This window comes from Schistocerca americana, chromosome 4 (genome assembly GCF_021461395.2).
Source record: "Schistocerca americana isolate TAMUIC-IGC-003095 chromosome 4, iqSchAmer2.1, whole genome shotgun sequence".
Taxonomy (NCBI): Eukaryota; Metazoa; Arthropoda; class Insecta; order Orthoptera; family Acrididae; genus Schistocerca; species Schistocerca americana.
In genome coordinates, this window is record NC_060122.1 from 629514798 (window position 1) to 629533811 (window position 19014).

The following is a 19014-nucleotide window of genomic DNA, read 5'->3' on the forward strand; positions in this document are numbered from 1 at the left end:
TCTTGCCCGAGAAGGTCAAGGTGATGGTTTACCGTTGCGATGTCAAGCCATACGTGCCTCCCCCGATGCGGTGCTTCCAGTGCTGGAAGTTTGGGCATATGTCCTCCCGTTGCCCATCCAGCGCTACATGTCGAGATTGCGGACGCCCCTCTCATCCTGATTCTCCATGTGCACCTCCGCCTGTATGTGTTAACTGTGGGGAGCACCACTCTCCATGCTCGCCGGATTGCCCCGTTCTTCATAAGGAGCGGAAGATCATGGAATTTAAGACCCTGGACCGGCTTACTTATCGAGAGGCTAAACAGAAATATGAAAGGTTGTATCCTGCTTCCCTTCGAACATCTTATGCTGCAGCCACGTTATCGTCGCCCGCACGAGCGACGGTTGTCGCTTCATCTGTGCCGCCTTCAGTGGGCCCTCGGGGCCATGTATCTCTGTCTGCCCCCCTCGTGCCTGGGGGCAAGCCTTCCTCTCTTGCCCCCTTAGCAGTTGGGGGCAAACCCTCTTCTGTCGCTCCCCCCAAGCTTACTTCGGGAGTGACATCTGCTCCACAACCGGGAGGCTCGATTCCTCCCCCTCCTTCTCCGGCGGCGTTGCCTCCGCCGGTTCCTCTCTCGCGGAAGGGGTCCCTCGGGGCTCTCCCTTCCTCCGTTTCTTCTCCTTCCCAGCCAGATGTCAGCCAGTGGCTGAAGGTTCCGCCACCTGCTGGTCGTAGGGCTTCTGCGTCGTCGTCAGCCTCTGACGCTCCTTCAGAGAAGCTCTCCCAGCCCTCTCACCCTAAGGGCAGACGCGAGAAGAAGGAACGGAATGTGTCCAAGAAGAAGGACGTTCCGGCGGTTTCAGCACCGCCTGCTGTACATAGTCCTGGCTCCGGGGATGAGGTGGAGATCCTCGCCTCTGCCGCGGATCTCGCCCTCACGGAACCCTTGGGGGCCTCTCCTATGGACTCCGCTGACTCTCCCCCAGTGGCGACGGTTGGCTCTGAAGCGCTGTCTGCCTCTTAGTCGCATTCACGCCCTCCCAGTCCCTTCCTGCTTCCATTCTCCAATGGAACTGCGGCGGTTATTTCCGCCACCTGCCCGAGCTCCGGATGCTTCTGAGTGATTCCCCTGTTCTCTGCATTGCTCTGCAGGAAACTTGGTTTCCTGCACTGCGGACCCCCGCCCTTCGCGGTTATTGGGGATACTATAAGAACCGTGCTGCCTGTCAACGAGCGTCAGGTGGGGTTTGCCTTTTTGTTCACCACTCTGTCTGTAGCTCGCCAGTACCCCCTTCAGACGCCTTTAGAGGCAGTTGCTGCCAGGGTTGAGCTCTCGCCGGCTATTACTGTTTGCTCTGTTTACATTCCTCCGGATGGGGAGCTCCCCCGCCATGTCTTGGCTGCGCTGCTGGCTCAACTCCCGCCACCATTGCTGCTTCTGGGCGATTTCAACGCCCACAATCCTCTATGGGGTGGGACTGTCTCCGATGATCGTGGTCGGGCCGTGGAGCGTGTGTTGGCTCAGCTCGACCTTAGCCTCTTGAACACCGGTGCTCCCACGCATTTCAGTGTGGCCCATGGCTCGTTCTCGGCCATCGATCTCTCTATTTGCAGCCCTGGACTTGTCCCATCCCTCCACTGGAGGGTGCATCCTGACCTGTGTGGCAGTGACCATTTTCCCATCTATTTGTCACTGCCACAGTGTCATTCTTCTGGGCGCTTGCCCCGCTGGGCTCTCCACAGGGCTGACTGGCCAGCTTTTACTTCCGCTGTAACCATTGCGTCTCCCCCACAGGGTGCCATTGACGAGGTGGTCCGTGTTTTCACCACGTCCATCATTTCGGCGGCCGAGGCTGCTATCCCCCGTTCCTCTGGCCTCCCTCGGCGGAAGGCTGTCCCCTGGTGGTCGCCGGAGATTGCTGAGGCTATTCGCGACCGTAGGCGGGCTCTCCAGCGTCATAGGCGGCACCCGTCTCTGGAGACCCTCATCGCCTTTAAGAGGCTCCGTGCCTTCGCCCGTCGACTTATTGCACGGCGTAAGCAGGAGTGCTGGGAGAGGTACGTCTCCTCCCTGGGCTCCCGTGTCTCGTCCTCGCACGTGTGGTCCCGGATCCGGCGGATTTATGGCTCCCAGACCCCTATGGGTGTCCCTGGGCTCTCCTTGGACGGCGCTGTCTGCACGGACGCTGCCGCCATTGCTGAACGGCTAGCCGCGCACTTTGCTCAGAGCTCTGCGACTGCATCCTATCCCCCCGCCTTTCGCTCTCTAAAGGAGCGAGCCGAGCAGACGCAGTTCTCATTCCACACGCGTCGTTCTGAAACATACAATGCACCTTTCAGCGAGAGGGAATTCCTCGCCGCCCTCGCCGATTGCCCTGATACAGCACCAGGCCCAGACTGCATCCACGCGCAGATGCTGAAGCATCTCTCCAGGGACTGCCAGAGACACATTCTCGCGATATTTAATCGCATTTGGAGCGAAGGCGTGTTCCCGTCGCAATGGCGGGAGGGCGTTATTGTCCCCATCTTGAAACCCGGTGCGGACCCACTGGCGGTGGACAGCTATCGTCCCATTACCCTCACCAACGTTTTGTGCAAATTGCTCGAACGTATGGTGGGGCGGCGTTTGTGTTGGGTCCTTGAGTCGCGCGGTCTCCTCGCTCCATCCCAGGGTGGCTTCCGTCGGGGCCGGTCTGCAGTGGACAATTTGGTGCGGCTGGAATCTGCTGTCCGTACGGCTTTTGCCCGACGTCAGCATCTTGTTGCTGTATTTTTAGATCTGCGGAAGGCGTATGACACCACATGGAGGCATCACATCCTCGCCACGTTGCATGGGTGGGGTCTTCGTGGTCGGCTCCCGGCTTTTCTTCACAACTTTTTATTGCGCCGCTCTTTCCGGGTGCAAGTCGGTGCCACCTCTAGTTCCTCTTATATACAGGAAAATGGGGTCCCGCAGGGCTCGGTGTTGAGCGTCTCCTTATTTTTAGTGGCCATTAATGGTCTGGCAGCAGCAGTGGGGTCGTCGGTGTCTCCTTTGTATGCCGACGACTTCTGCATCTCATTTAGCTCCACGACTACGGGAGTCGCCGAACGCGGGTTGCATGTCGCTGTTCGCAAGGCAGCATCATGGGCACTGACTCATGGCTTTCAGTTCTCTGCTGCCAAGACTCGAGTAATGCACTTCTGCAGGCGTCGGACGGTCCACCCTCATCCTGCACTTTACCTCGACGGCCACCTGCTTGAAGTGGTGGACACTTGCGGCTTCTTGGGACTCGTGTTTGATGCCCGGCTCACATGGGTTCCTCATGTTACTTAGCTGAAGCAAAAATGCTGGCGGCACCTCAACGCCCTCCGCTGCCTTAGCCACTCGTCTTGGGGTGCAGATCGCTGCACGCTGCTGCGGTTGTACAGAGCCCTTGTGCAGTCCCGGCTTGATTATGGGAGCCTGACCTATAGGTCTGCGTCCCCCTCAGTGTTGAAGTTGTTAGACCCCATACACCACTGTGGGGTTAGGCTTGCCACTGGCGCTTTTCGCACCAGCCCTGTGGATAGTCTACTGGTGGAGGCCGGGGTTCCCCCACTGCGGATTCGCCGCCATCGTCTGCTTGTCGACTATGCTGTCCACGTTCATTGCTCGCCAGATCATCCCTATCGTCGCCTGCTTTTCCCTGCTATGGTCCTCCATCTGCCCGAACGGCGCCCTAGGTCTGGGCTTTCCATAGCTGTCCGTGTCCAGTCCCTGCTGTCAGAACTGGGGTCATTCCCTCTTCTGCCTCCCTTCCGGGTCCATACACCTACACCTCCCTGGTGTTTGTCCCGGCCGTCCGTCCGTCTGGACTTGGCACAGGGACCCAAGGACTTGGTTCCGCCTGTGGCCCTCCGTCGCCGTTTTCTTGCTCTCCTCGCCTCATTTTCGGACTGTGAGACTGTCTACACTGATGGTTCCCTGGTTGATGGTCGCACTGCCTACTCTTTTGCTCATGCTGCTCATGTTGAGCAGCGCTCCTTGCCGGCTGGCTGCAGTATTTTTACTGCAGAGCTGGTGGCCATATTGCGCGCTCTTGACCATATGCGTTTCTGCTCAGGTAGGTCCGTCGTGATCTGCAGTGACTCCCTGAGCAGCCTTCAGGCCATCGACCGCTGCTATCCCTCCTCTCCTCTGGTGTCCTCCATTCAGGAGACTGTTTCCGCCATTGCCCGTTCTGGTCGTTCGGTGGTCCTGGTTTGGACGCCCGGTCATGTTGGCATCCCAGGGAACGAACGTGTAGACAGGCTGGCCAAAGGGGCGATCGACGCCCCGGCTTTGGAGATCGGCCTTACGGCTCGCGACCAGCAGATGGTGTTGCGCCGTAAGCTGATTGGGATGTGGGCTGCTGAGTGGTGTGGCATGACAGCCCCGAATAAACTGTGGGCTGTCGAGGAGACGACCGCCGTGTGGCGTTCCTCCCTGCGGGCTTCTCGCAGGGACTCGGTAGTCCTGTGTCGGCTGCGCATCGGCCATACGTACCTGACGCACGGCCATCTCTTGCGTCAGGAGGATCCCCCCCCCCTGTGTCAGTGTGGGTCCCGGCTGACGGTCGGCCACATTTTGCTGGAGTGTCCTCGACTGCGCACACTCCGGCAATCTTTTAATCTCCCGGGCACTTTGGCTTTGGTTTTATCTGACGATACCTCCAGGGCTGATGATGTTTTAAATTTTATCCGTGGTAGTCCGTTTTATGGTTCGATTTAGGGAGGTCCTGCACCTTTCCCTTTCTGTGTCTTTTGTCCTTGTGTCTGTTGCTGTTCTGGTATGCCGTGAGATGGTTGACTCTTTCCCATTTTTGTTCTCGTGGTCAGTCAACCCGTCTCCGGCCATCTTCCTTTCTTCTGTTTCTTTCTGTCTGGTGTGCCTCTGTCCTGTTCTTGTTTGTAGTGTTTGTTGCTGCATTTGTGTTCTTTTAGCGCCTGGGGGGACGTCTCCTCCCCCTTTGGTTTTTACCTGCTCCGTCGCTTTTGGGCTCGCCTGATTTTGGAATGGGGGACTGATGACCTTCGCTGTTTAGTCCCCGTTAAACATCCCAACAACCACCACCACCACCACCACCATTCTTAATAGTATTTTTTGCGTATTCTAGTCTTAGTCTCCCTTAACAGTTCTCCCTTCTACTGCTCCTTCCTGGGCCAAGCCGTAGTGGGTGCCCCACTAACCAGACCCTTCTTCCGGTGTGGACCTGCCATACTCTTCTTTTATCACAGTCGTCTTCAGTACTTCTTTTAATATATTGTCTCACCACTTGATCTGTAATGTTCGTCGATAGCAGCAGATATTAAATGTTTCCATGTCTTCCTTCTCCGCATTGCTAATGGTACATGTTTCACTGCCATAGAATGCTGTACTCCAGGCGTAGCCTACAATATATATGGGGCAGAGATCCCCGTCTGTACATCGCCTATTTGTTATGGGAGCTGGAAAGTCCAATACAGTCCAGTAGTTGCACCACCTAACCATGGCCAATTTCTTGTAAAATACGTAATTTTGCTTTATGGTAATTATCCACTAACCTCATTTTTATATTTGCAAGCCACACAAAAACTGTCTCCGTATCACTCGAAAAGGCTACCTGTAAAATAGTCTAGCAGCATTGCTTGTAAAGGTCAGTGCACTTGTCATTTCAGTTCTGTTCCCTAAAAACCACTACCTGACATATGCCAATATATAGTAAGGTATGCGTTTCGAGAAATAAGATAAAATTGAATCTGTTAGAAACTGATGTACCTTAGATCTTGAAAAGTTCACTTCGCGAAATGAACCGTTCTACAACACACTAAGAGGCAGCACCTGGCAGACGCACGAGTTGAAAGTCTACTAATGTTTGAAATTTAAAGTCCACTAACGGAAACAATTATTGACGGTTTAATTCAGCAGTAAATTTGCTCGCCCTAATAGTGGAAAGACTTAATATCTCACTTACTGTGCTTTATCTCATGCAGGTGGTGTCCAAAAGCTTACCGCCAAATCTGAGACACTTTAATCTGCAGTTCACTGTCAGCGTAGTTATAAAATTATCATTTGAAACAGTCAATTTCGTAAACTCCTATAAGATATTAGGATTGTCTTTACCGCAGTACGACATTAATCTAATACAGTCTTGCAAGACATGCGGTTAGAACTTCTACACCGACAACTTGGCAGTAATTAGTACAGAGTGGACAAATTAGCACTAATTAGTACGGACTGACAACAAAGGATGTTCGGCTTGGAGCGGTCACACGGAAGGATTTGCGATGGCTGGGCGACTGCTCATTCATTTGGCATCTCAAGACTATTTTAGTCCAATTTCTTCGTAGTATAGTCACTCTTAACCTACTTAATACTCTGTTTAGTAGCTATTTGTTCCTCTCAGATAGGTTTGTCATGTATAGTGTCAAGAAAACTTACACAGTTTTTCTTATTGCATGTAGTCAAACGCGCATTTGGTCCTGCCGCCGCGTGGTCGGTCGCCAATGAGTCCAGTTGCCCAGACTGGCGATTAATATTTTCTCACACTTCTGCCCCGATGTATAAAACTGCTCTAGAAGAAATTGAATCGAGCCCTCTAACAGAGGAAAAATGTCCTTCACTTCAAACAAAAATCTAAATATCTTTCTCAATTGGGAAGTTAATTCTAAATTTTCTCACAGTAGAGAAAGGTTTCCGTGATATGCTAACGTTAAATATAATCCTCCACGTTCGTAAACACGAAAGCTGTAGTTCCTCTTTCAAGTGAAACTGTGGAAGACTTTGAATTTGTGACGTAGGTACAACAAGTATTGCCTTTGTTCGTCTGTGAAAATGGACTCGATAAGCAACCTGAGATATCAGTAAACGGAATCTAACCTGCATAGCCACCAACAGATTGTTACATGAAAAACTTAAAACTAATATTTTGATGAGCTATCTGACCGTGTTTTTGAATATGAAAAACTACAGGAACAAATGAACCTGTAACAATGAATACCTAAGCTATCTGACTGCGTTTTTGAACAAGAATTTACAAGTGAGGCAGGATCTGGCTTATGCTCCGGAATTTACTGGACTGGTGTACGAGACATGTGGTGTGTAGGTCTCTCTGTTTAGACCCTAAGTTTTGCACTCACCTCTTTAGACGACTGCTTTTTCCATGTGCTTTACAGCAATACGCAGCTAAAATTTATTGTTACTAATAATTAATTTAATAAAAGGAAGTTCGCTTGGGTCCTTTTACATACTAAGTAACCTGCGGGAAGGGAATTCATAGCTTAAGCCTATTTAAAAACTTCAGAATCATCATAACCCATAACCAATAATAGACAATGCCAATTACAATGACATAAGCATCAGTAATGGCTGAGTGCCAGATTGACGAATTATTTAAATTTGAAAGTTACATTTACTTTTAATAACCACAGCATATTTATGAATTACATGTGGAGCATAATTATTATTATTTGGAGGATAAGAAGGCTTCTACAACTGGCAAGCAAAACATGGGATTATTGCAAACTCGGATTAAAAATCACGTGCCTAACCCTGCAATTGCTTTTGCGCTATGCTTGGGAATTTTACCTTGAATTCCATCTGCAAGCATAGTTAAGCCATCTAAATCTCTCCCGAAAACAGGCGTTGAGTTTGGTAAGATCTGCCATCACCGACGTGAGGGCAGCGTGACACGTATTCTGTCTCCGAGCTCTCGACCGACGCTTCAATTCCACTCTCTAAGACAGAGCTCGTCTCACAACAGTGCTTAGAATTGATCTCCCATGTTTCGCCCAGAGGCTGTTACTATCGATATCTGAGTACTTACACAATGCAAAGAATAGCATTAAGTAGGATATATTGTTTTCAAAGTAGAATCTGACACACTCCTTACAACTTTCCAAAGTACCGATTTAAATCTCTACGTATCACTAATTATTGTAATTGCTAACATTAAAACTGATACAATACTTTTTGTATTATGTAATAAAAATGGAGCTGAAATATCTAATCTATCAGGAAAGCCAAAAGTGTTGATAACCTACAGCATTTTAAGGCTCCTTTATTACAAATCTGCACTTCACTTAATGACAAAGTGATGAAACAAGGTTCCCAGATTGGTGTGTGTGTGTCTGTGCTGGAATCTACGAGGCAGTAAACTTTAAAATTTTCTATATGAAGATGCCAGATGCCATCTTCATATAGTTAAGGCTAACCAGTCATTGATCTTCTTCTTCTGTGCGGATGCACACGCATTGTCCAAACCCTTACGGGACTCGGTGAGATAGCCTGCCGCGAGTAATGAGTGTAATGGGCAGGGGCACTACGAATGTAGTGTGTGGACACTAAGTTGAGAATGTGGGTCTCACGGGGAGCGTGCAAGGGATAAGTCCCTGCAGTCGCTGTGCCCTCGGTGGCTCAGGTGGATAGAGCGTTTGCCATGTAAGTAGGAGATCCCGGGTTCGAGTCCCGACCGGGGCACACATTTTCAACTGTCCCCGTTGATGTATATAAACGCTTGTTGACAGCTTAAGGTCTGGATTTATCATTAAGCTTTACTGTATTCAACCTCGGAATAGTCGCTGTAATTTGGTGTACACCTGACCATAGTATACAACGTTGTTGTATAGTTTAATCAACAATCATTTTAAGGACGTGATACGGCGTAGTAGTTAGTCAATAGCCAAGCTTCCGCCTTATTCTCACGCTGGCTCCAACAAGCGGTAGGGTACACATCCCGGATCTCTCTTGGTGTAATGTGAACCATCATACAAACAGAGCACTACAGTCACACTTGCCTCGACATACGGCGTGGCTCTGTCGGTTAAGAATGTTTTCTTCGCCTATGTAATGTAGACTGATGCAGATATCTTATTTTGTTTCGGGTATCCAGTGTAATCTGGCTTTCTAGAAGTTATTTCATGTCTTCACTTCTACGTTGTCGTCAAGATTGACGTTAAGTAAATTTTTAATTTCCTACCCACTACTCTTCATTGTCTTTTCTATGTTTGGTTTATCCTTAAGGCACTCAGTGTGTTGTCCATTCCTTCCGAGATGTCTAACACTTTTCAATCTGTTCCTCCAGCACTATTGTAGATGTTTGGAAATTTTTTTCACGTCGTTTCTTTTTCTGTATTCAAGTTGAACAACAGTTGTAATACGTTTCCATTCTTCTTAACACAACTGTTCCTTGTTGATCTTCCACTCTTAATGTCCTACTAGTGCTTCGTCCAGTGTCGTACCATTGGCGTATTAAAGTACTGGTGAAATGGTTTCGGTAACTGCAGTAGGTGCCGTCAGGTCAGCCGCACTTTCAAATAGGCGCACCTCCAGCCACGCCGCTGCGTTTCCTGAAACTGCCACCGCGGTACAAGTGCGCTGCCATGAACTTTACGCCGGTGCCAATGATATGCAAGCATTCCGTCTTCGGAGCTTCAGCGGCAGGTATAATTAAGTTCAAACACCGACACACAGATCCCACTTGTATGTTTGCTATTTCATAACATTTACTGACCTTTATAGCGGTCAGGGCTCTTCATCTACGGAATAGTCGTCGTACTAAACATTGACTGAATTGTAAACCTATATATATTTCAGCCGTTCAAATGTACTATTAGTAACTTACGCTGCAACCGCAGCAAACAAAATTGTGTGTTACCTCCACTGTTTGAGATTGGATGTGGGATAAGTTAATATGGGCATTCCTTGTCCACCAACCGCATCTGTTTCTCGCTCTTGTAGCCGCTAAAGGACAACAAAGCGAAAAATGGAAGCTACAACAATAACATGTAAGATAAGGTTTGTAACAGCACGGCAAATATTACAGTTAGACAACATGTATGTGTTTTGAGACAATGTAACTCGTGGCACTCAAATCACTAGACTATATTCGTCCAGCATTTATGAATCAGAGCACTTAGTGACTTGCAACAAACATTTCACATAATGTAAGACCCTTACGAATACTTTTCTTGCCGGTACGTCACAGAAAATAATGAAAGAAAAGAATGTTTGTCGCTTACTATGTTTTCACGGTTCACTCTGTAAAACTGCCGCATCACGCATGACGTTTTAATTTATTAATCCTTTACTACTAACTCAGTTCGCATCAAATTTTGCAGACAGTGCCCACAAACTGAATGTACCTGCAAATGTACATCATTGTATGACGCATAGTACAGGATATACGGCATCATAAACAGTGGAATGCTTGATGAACTAGTTTTTGCTTGAAATGGAGCTCAAGTTATCAGACTGCACTTGTCCACTGTTTGATAATAAGAACATTTTGCGAGCTCCAACACACATTAAACATAGTTTCAATATTTTCCAAAGTTCATTTCGCTTACATACATAAAGTAAAATAATTAACACATTAAATCATTTCTAAAACAATCAGATTTTTGAAACTATTTCATACACAGAAGATGAATTCTTTACAGCATCGAGGGTTTACTAGGTCCTTTAAAACGGCTTTTTGAAATGATATACAAAAACTAAATTTAAATCTCGTCAGAGAAATGGAGTATTTTATATATATTCCTTTTCATTTGAAACTATCAATGAGAGCAGTAAGCAGTGAACTATGTGATTCTGTATTAAAAATGAGCGAACGAATGACCAATGTTTCGATGGAATGCCGCCCGGAAATGTAGTCATCGCTTCCCTGTATTATTATTATCGACAGGCCTCACTTCTGCTGTGACAATATGAACAAGGGACACCAGCGCCTTTTTTCTTGTCACTGAGCGGGCACGTCCGACATTTACATGTCTGCTTTTACTGTCGATGTTAACAAGCATGTCTGTATTTATGAACCCAGTGCAAAACAGGAATGTTTTAAAAAACGAAAGCGATCAGAGGCTCATGTATGACATCTGTCGGAGAGTTGTGACAGGAAAGTACTTCTCAGATGCAAAAACCGGTACTACAGAATCGGGAAATAGCGCATAGAACAGCTGCGATAATGCGTCCTAATGGTCAGAGCGCAGACTAGTGTTGGTCAGTCGCTGCACGCATGTGCCTTACATTAACCACTGAGTGCCGAGTGTCGCGAATTCATATAATATCAAAGCGACTCTAGGAAATGGAAGGTTAAAGGTGTTTGAGAGCAAATGCCAGTGGTGCAGAATCTGCAAGCAGTTACCAAAGCTTCTGACATGCACTGATGCCTTGTTATCACCTTAGTTTTCAGGTAATTCGAGAGCGACATAATGTTTTATTTTATGTTTGATATATTTGTACCTGCTTACTTTATACAGGAGTTGACTTCCCTCCACATTTTTTATATCCCACCCTTGTCTCCATTACGAATATGATAATGGCCTCATGCTTTACGATATATCCTATCGTTTCATCCTTGCTTGTAGGCAAATTGTGCCAAAAAAATTCTTTTTCTGCTGTTAGATTCATTACATCTCCGTTAACTATTCACTGAACCCACCCAATCTTCAACATTCTTCTAAAGCATGGGTAGCTCGAGAGCAACATAACGTTTTATATTTTGTTTCATATATTTTTACCTGCTTACTTTACACAAGCATTGCCTTCCGTCCACCTTTTTTATATCCTACCCTTGTCTCCCCTACCAATATGACATTAGCCTCATGTCTTGTGATATATCCTATCATTCAATCCTTTCTTGTAGTCAAATTATGCCTATAATTTTCTTTTTATCCATTGCTAAATTGATTATTTATTCAATGTACCCATATAATATTCAACTTTCTTATATAGCACAATATTTCAATAAATTTGTAGTGTGTTGCTTGCATTTAACACACTTAAAAGACAACACTCCAAACAAATTCCTTCTGAAAAGAACATTGTAACATTTAAATGTACTTTCAGTGCTTCGAAAATTATATTTTTGAGGACAGTTTTTCTTACTGTTGCCGGCCTGAACTTTATGTCCTTTCTACTTTGGCCGACGTCAATTATTTTGTTGCGTAAATATCTGAATTCATCTACTGCATTTGGCTTCTCATTTCCTAATCTAATTCCCTCTGAATCGCCTTATTTATTATCCGTTACTCTTGTTTTGCTTCTGTTGACGTTTATCTTATAACTTGGCTAGTAAGGTAGTTGATTAAATGGTTCAAATGGCTCTGAGCACTGTGGGACTTAACTTCTGAGGTCATCAGTCCCCTAGAACTTAGAACTGCTTAAGCCTAGCTAACCTAAGGACATCACACAAATCCATGCCCGAGGCAGGATTCGAACCTGCGACCGTATCGGTCGCGCGGTTCCAGACTGTAGTGCCTAGAACCGCTCGGCCACTCCGGCCGGCTTAGTTGATTATTTATCCATATGTCACTTAAATAAACATATCATATACAGTCATGCTCAGAAAAAAAAGGAACACCTTCAACGAGTAGGGATAGGACGCTCTTATCCACAGGACATGTACATTAGTATGCTCTGCAGAAGTGATTAACATTGCAGTCGCCTCGGTTCAGCATGTGTTCTGTTGCCTAGTAAGCAAAGGGTCCGCCATGGACATTGTTAACTTTTTACATGAGTGATGGCATCGACGCATGACTTCCTGTGGTATAGCCATCCATCTAGTTCCGAAGTTCATTTGTGGTCGTTGCCATTGGGTAGCAACGTCCTTCCACCATGCCCCACACTCTTTCGATTGGCGACAAATCTGATGATCTGGCGGGCCAAGGCAAAGGCTGACATACTGTGACATCAAGAAGGCACAAGTTCGTGCAGCAACATGTGGTCGTGCATTGTCTTGCACAAAAACGGCGTCTGGACTGTTGAGCAGAAAGGGTATGGCAACGGGCAGCAGGATGTCAGTCACGTATGTCACACTGATCACAGTATCCTGGACACGCGCCAACTGTGATTTGTGTCACTGTGATGCCGCTTCCCCTGTTTGCGGGGAGCGAAAATGCGGCCATCATTTTCCAATAAACAGAACCTGGATTCGTCCCAAAACATTATCTGATGGCATTCTTGTCCACAGTAGTAGTGAGGCTAGGAGAGAGCTGGTGCATTTTGTTAGTGCGGATAGCCTACATCAGGGTTGGGGCTAAGCCCACTACTCCCAGTGACATCATTACATACATCATTGTCGTCTAGCATGTTTCTGCAGATTCATCATAGGTAGGCAGATAAGTGAACGACGCGCACGTAGCCTTCGTCATAATAAACGGCGATCGATTGTCACCCTGATAGTGGACGATGTGTTACATTGTTACACTATTGCGCCATAGCCGAGGAGAATGCAGAACTGTCCTCTTTAAATGCCATTCGGATGAGGTGTCGATTTTCTTGGGGGGTGATCTTGTTGGTGCGTGTTCTATGGCCTTCCATGAACCACTCTGCACACACCTGTTGCACAGCCGAAAAACGTCGTCCAAATGAGCAGCAGTTTCCTGGGTGGACGTATCTAATGCCAGTTATGCGCACTCTTTAAAACTCCTTCATTTAACGGTACGGTTCACGTATGCAGTCATCCTGCACGTCTGCTCAAGTCACACTAATCCATTACCTTCGTCTTACAGCGACAACGAGAGCCGTAAGCACATTTTACAGGTAGGTTGTGTTGTGCTACGTATCCATGTTGACTTGAATGCGCAGGCCCACATGGTTCAAATGCTAATCGTTTCTGCAGAATGCACCATTGAACATGTACTGTGAGTACAAACGTTCTATCTCAGCTCGTTAAAGATCTTTTGTTTTTTTAATGAGCATGAATGTATATCATCTTAACTAAAATTTAAACTATTTTTTAAAAAACAGCTAATTAAGTATGCAGTAATATTATGCCATGTAGGTATACATTAACATGTTTTATTATAAATTTTTATATGTTGTGTGCTGTGCTTTTGTACACATTTACTGGCTAGTTTACAAATAACTAAGACAGAATTTCGCTTCATCCGTTTGTCACATCACTGGTCACTGTCTGTACGACACACAAATACACACTGCACTGCGTGCGCGAGACAGTAGTTCCGACATTTCACTAATAAAATCTTAGTGCTGTTCCGTTGGCTCTTCTGGGAAAGCAGGGTCAGCATCAATTTTCTAGATCGAATCTATTCTGTTAAACTTCACTTCCAAGTCTTTTCCCGTCTCTAAAACTTTTTTTTTCCAAATTTCACTTACTGTACGTTCCCTTGCCGTAAATTATAACTTTAATATCGGCAATTATCTACGGTGTTTATTAAAAACTAACTTCAGATTTGGCTGGTGCACAAATAAAACGCCTGTCTTCTACGTAAGTTAAGAGGTATGCGGACATCTTCATCATCGATGCGGGTGCAAGCAACAACAGGCACAGAAAAAAAAGGTTGAGAGTATGCTTAAAGTTGGTTGGAAGTAGTTAAGTGCCCAAATTATGAATCACTGGAGAAATATTTTCGCTCTGTTATAAGTAAAAGCTTGTTTTCCACACGTCTCGATGTTTATGACGTATCTCCTAAACTGCTTGCCGTATAGTAGTAATGACATATTGTCTCAAAAGTGTGTTGCGAATAGAATGAGCAGATAAAAGGATTAAATTTAAAATTCGTGTCAGTGGCTGAAATTTTACTGCGTGAACAGCGAAAAAAATGGTTCAAATGGCTCTGAGCACTATGGGACTTAACATATGAGGTCATCAGGCTCCTACAACTTAGAACTACTTAAACTTAACTAACTTAATGACATAACACACATCCATGCCCGAGGCAGGATTCGAACCTGCGACCGTAGCAACAGCGCGATTCCGGACTGAATCCCCTAGAACCGCTCGGCCACAGCATCCGGCGAACAGCGAAAGTCTAGTAAACAATACACTTTTCTTATTTCATCATTTTGTGGCGTGTCCGCGGGAAGAAATTTTGTAAATATTAGAAATTGTGTGTAAAGTTCATTGGAAGTTGCTAGGTGCTGTCATTCTCAAATACTGGATGAAATAATTCCGTGCTTTGCCCGCCGTCACGTAACATTGCCTCCAGATAAACAAACGGTTTCTAACTGTAATACTTCTCTGAATGTGTGAAACTTCTAACGTGAGATTACACCTCGTAATAAGCAGATTATGACAGCATTAAAAATTTTTAAATTCTGTCAATAATTACACGAAACATTGCAAACCAAGGTTCTGTTGGACCTTGAAAACGTTTAATAGGCAACCTGTAAAGCAAACGGGTTCTAGGTTCCGAATGACAGCATATAGCACGCCATTACGTTCTAATTCCTAGAAAAGTATTATGTGGTGACGTCAACCATGAGGAGCACGCAGAAATTATTGTCATAGCTTCATACGTAATATTTTGATGTAGTCATTACCCAAATCTGATAAGTTTCTCACTAACCTCATTTCTATTCTCCATTACTTTCGTCTTTTTTCGCTTTACTTTCAATGCATAAACTGTGCTCTATAAACCGTTCATTTCATTTTTTATGTACTGTAGGTCTTCCTCACTTTCACTGAGGATAGCAGTACGAGCAGAGAGTCTAATTGCTGATTTGCTACTGATCACTACTAATACGTATATCACATACGATTATTTTCGCCACATACCTTTCAACTCTGCAGCGCTGGTGCCAGTGCCACTGACAACATCATCTACGCTTTTCCACTTTCAGCTGATGATAAACAACTACGGATGCAATACTTGCAATTTTAATGAAGCGTTCGCTCACACACTGAAATCATGCTGCGCACATACGAACCGCTCCATTCTGCGCCATTTTGTACTGCCTTGCACCGCGAGATTGAGCGCAAAGCTGTGGGCCTGGGCGCGTCCAGTGCGGACGCGACTTAATGTAAATATATTGACAGATGGAGACGCTAAAACTGAAAACGTCTTTGTAACACTTGTAATCATGAGTGACAGACATTTCCACTCCTGCATCTACTACGGTAATGAACTCAACTAATTCGCGACAAGAAAAAAACCTTCATAGACCTGCGTATGCATTGTATGCAGCTCAGTATGTTTCAAAAAGACGAATTTTTTAACACTGGAGAGAGAGACCGAATACTACGGGGGGACGTGCAGAGGACAACTGAAATCAGCATATACACTCCTGGAAATGGAAAAAAGAACACATTGACACCGGTGTGTCAGACCCACCATACTTGCTCCGGACACTGCGAGAGGGCTGTACAAGCAACGATCACACGCACGGGACAGCGGACACACCAGGAACCGCGGTGTTGGCCGTCGAATGGCGCTAGCTGCGCAGCATTTGTGCACCGCCGCCGTCAGTGTCAGCCAGTTTGCCGTGGCATACGGAGCTCCATCGCAGTCTTTAACACTGGTAGCATGCCGCGACAGCGTGGACGTGAACCGTATGTGCAGTTGACGGACTTTGAGCGAGGGCGTATAGTGGGCATGCGGGAGGCCGAGTGGACGTACCGCCGAATTGCTCAACACGTGGGGCGTGAGGTCTCCACAGTAGATCGATGTTGTCGCCAGTGGTCGGCGGAAGGTGCACGTGCCCGTCGACCTGGGACCGGACTGCAGCGACGCACGGATGCACGCCAAGACCGTAGGATCGTACGCAGTGCCGTAGGGGACCGCACCGCCACTTCCCAGCAAATTAGGGACACTGTTGCTCCTGGGGTATCGGCGAGGACCATTCGCAACCGTCTCCATGAAGCTGGGCTACGGTCCCGCACACCGTTAGGCCGTCTTCCGCTCACGCCCCAACATCGTGCAGCCCGCCTCCAGTGGTGTCGCGACAGGCGTGAATGGAGGGACGAATGGAGACGTGTCGTCTTCAGCGATGAGAGTCGCTTCTGCCTTGGTGCCAATGATGGTCGTATGCATGTTTGGCGCCGTGCAGGTGAGCGCCACAATCAGGACTGCATACGACCGAGGCACACAGGGCCAACACCCGGCATCATGGTGTGGGGAGCGATCTCCTACACTGGCCGTACACCACTGGTGATCGTCGAGGGGACACTGAATAGTGCACGGTACATCCAAACCGTCATCGAACCCATCGTTCTACCATTCCTAGACCGGTAAGGGAACTTGCTGTTCCAATAGGACAATGCACGTCCGCATGTATCCCGTGCCACCCAACGTGCTCTAGAAGGTGTAGGTCAACTACCCTGGCCAGCAAGATCTCCGGATCTGTCTCCCATTGAGCATGTTTGGGACTGGATTAAGCGTCGTCTCACGCGGTCTGCACGTCCAGCACGAACGCTGGTCCAATTGAGGCGCCAGGTGGAATGTATCTGACCCCAGGAATGTGTCAATAAAGTTTCCCCTTCCTGGGACAATGAATTCACGGTGTTCTTATTTCAATTTCCAGGAGTGTACAATTCCAAGTAAATCTATACCAGTGTACCTGGGCTAAGCTTCCGCACTCTTCTAGTTTTAAATAATGAGAATATTTCGAAGAAGTGTAGTCGCTGAGATAAGGGTAGCTGTGTAAATAGAGAGGAAACAGCTTTAAAAATGAATCGAACAACATGAAATAATAATCATGCATTTACACTGAGGTAACAAAAGCTATGGGATACCTCCCGAAATCACGTCGAATCTCCTTTCGCCCGGTGTATTGCAACAAGTGGAGGTGACATCGACTTAGCAAGTCGTTGGAAGTCTCCTGCAGAAATACTGAACCATGTTGCTTCTACAGCCGTCCATAACTGCCAAACTATTTCCATGAACGATTCTGTGCACTAGCTGACATCTCGATTACATCTCACAAATGTCCCATTTCATTTATGACGGGCGATCTAGGTTGACAAATCAGTCGTCTGATTTGTACGGAGTGCTCTTCAAAGCAATCACGAATAATTGTGGCTGGGTGACACATAGCATTTCCATCCTAATATTTCCATTATTGTTTGAGAGCTTGAAGATTATGAATGGCTGCAGATAGACATCAAGTAGCCGAACGCAACCATTTCCATTCACTGTTCGGTTCATGGGACCAGAGGAGCCAGTTCATTCTATATTACCACAACCGACACCATTACGGAGTCACCGCCAGCTTGCACAGTGCCTTGTGGCTAACTTTGCTCTATGACTTCGTGGGGTATGCGCCACAGCTGAACACTACCAACACTTCTTACCAACTGAAATCAGCACCCGTCTGACCAGGCCACGGTATTCCAGTCGTCTGGGGTCCAACCGATTTGATCACGAGCCAAGGAGAGGCGTTTCAGGCGACGTCGTGCTGCTAGCAAAGGTACTCGTATTGGGCGTCTGCTGCCAGAGCGTGTTAACGCCAAATTTCGCCGCACTGTCCTAACAGATACGTTCGTTTCTGCGATTATTTCACCCAGTGCTGCTTGTCTCTTAGCACTGGCAGCTCTACGCAGACGCCGCTGTTCTAGGTCGTTTAGTGACGGCCGACGGCCACCGCCCTGTCCGATGTGTGAGGTAATGGCTGAAATTTGGTATTCTCGTCTCATTCTTGACACATTCTTGACACTCTGGATATTGGAATATTGAATTCCCTGACGATTTCCCAAATGGAACATTACATGCATCTAGCTCCAACTACCATTCCGCGTTAGATGTCTATTAATTCTCGTCGTGCGGCCATAATCTTCACATGAACCACCTGAGAGGCAGTGACAGCTCCATCAATACACTGCTCTTTTATACCTTGTGTACGGGACCCTACCGCCATCTGTATACAGGGTGTTACAAACGGTACGGCCACACTTTCAGGAAACATTCCTCACACACAAATAAAGAAGAGATGTTTTGTGGACATGTGTCCGGAAACGCTTAATTTCCATGTTAGAGCTCATTTTAGTTTCGTTCTTCCACCTACGCTCAATGGAGCACGTTATCGTGATTTCAAACGGGATACTCTACCTGTGCTGTACGACACAACATGTGGTTCATGCACGATGGAGCTCCAGCACATTTCAGTCGAAGTGTTCGTACGCTTCTCAGCAACAGATTCGGTGACCGATGGATTGGTAGAGACGGCCCGATTCCATGGCCCCCACGCTTTCCTGACCTCAACCCTCTTGACTTTCATTTATGGGGGCATTTGAAAGCTCTTGTCTACGAAACCCCGGTACCAAATGTAGAGACTCTTCGTGCTCATATTGTGGACGGCTGTGATACAATACGCC

The 19014-nt window shown here is 46.9% G+C and overlaps 1 protein-coding gene across 1 annotated transcript in view; it reads left to right on the plus strand.

Moving 5' to 3' along the window:
* Positions 1-19014, plus strand: part of LOC124613061 — a 614428-nt gene that overhangs the window by 154447 nt on the left and 440967 nt on the right. The gene's annotated exons all lie outside the window — the stretch shown is intronic.